We start from the raw sequence: 1,334 nt of genomic DNA, 5'->3' as shown, positions 1-1,334 counted from the left end.
ATAATCTATGTTACTATCTATTTTCTTTGTACAAAGACGTGACTATACTTACGTAATATCACTTTAGATTAAACGACTCTAATTAGATTAAATGAAATCATGCATGTACTCTTATATTGAAACTCAGAATAGTGCAATGATTAATAATATCAAGACTGTCATTAAGACAAAATGCTATCCTCAATAAGTGAAAATTATTTAATCAAGGATTAGTATGAATTAGGATAAAAAAAATTATAGTTGGCCAAACTTGTAAAAAGTCAAAAATGTTATTTTTATCACAACAATTCAGCTAAACATTCGTATTTGTTTAATATATTTTCCTTCTTTTATTGAGTTGATTTTAGATTGGTTAAAGTGTCTTTATTTATTGATTATTCTTAATTGAGTGGTAAGTAGAGGTACTGAAATTACGTACGTGTTACTAACAGTAGTCTGAAGTACTTACGTGTTATGTCTATTTTTATAAACTTTGCTTTGGCAATTCAGTATCTGAGCTAATACTTGCATTAATTACAAATTGAGAAACAAAAGGAAACTTCTAAATCTGGGAGAGAAACAATTTCCGTTACCGGGAATCGAACCCGGGTCTCCTGGGTGAAAGCCAGATATCCTAACCGCTGGACGATAACGGAAGTTATTCTCTTCTTTAATTCTTATTGTTTATCAATTTCAAACTAGACGAAATTAGGCTTTACACAAATAGCCAGCCATATTAATTATTCACTTTTTCTAGCCATAAACACAGATTATATATTGATTATACACATATAATACATACATTACACACACACACACACACACACACACACACACACACATATATATATATATATATATAAAATACATTTACCGACTATTTTTAATTTAAGTGGTAGAGTGAGCTACTATTTGAGTTAATTCTTCTTTTCTTTACTGGTATTACAATTGATGTTCCATGTAATCACAGAGAGCACCACTTGTTTATGGAATTAAGAGGAGAGCTTATCTCCAGTTAGCTTGTGACCATTGACATTGATTTATGTATGAAATATACTTGACCTTTTCTTGGGTTTTAAATTAGATGTAACACGGCACCGGAAAATATTCGCTTTTTAGCCCTTGTAATGGAAAAATAACCATTGTCCAAGAGTTCAAATCTTACAAATAATGCCTTGGAGTTTCATTTGTGAAACTGGTAACTCCAAGACAGTGGTTATTTTTCAAAAACAGGATCAGAAAAGTGGCCAATTGGCGCAAGTTCTACCATTACACTCTACATTATAGTCACGAGCACTTAATTTCTTTAATGATATTGCAGGTATACTTCTTTTTGCTGGATTGTTCCCTTTGTT

The 1,334-nt window shown here is 31.0% G+C and overlaps 1 non-coding gene across 1 annotated transcript; it reads right to left on the bottom strand.

Moving 5' to 3' along the window:
• Window positions 1-563: 563 nt before the first annotated feature.
• On the bottom strand, window positions 564-635 carry TRNAE-UUC (transfer RNA glutamic acid (anticodon UUC)). The gene has a single exon. It is a non-coding gene; the product is annotated as a tRNA-Glu (tRNA).
• Window positions 636-1,334: the final 699 nt, after the last annotated feature.

The sequence above is a fragment of the Nicotiana sylvestris genome, chromosome 2 (genome assembly GCF_000393655.2).
Source record: "Nicotiana sylvestris chromosome 2, ASM39365v2, whole genome shotgun sequence".
Taxonomy (NCBI): Eukaryota; Viridiplantae; Streptophyta; class Magnoliopsida; order Solanales; family Solanaceae; genus Nicotiana; species Nicotiana sylvestris.
Note: the sequence above shows the minus strand (reverse complement) of the source record. Positions and strands in the feature narration are given on the sequence as shown.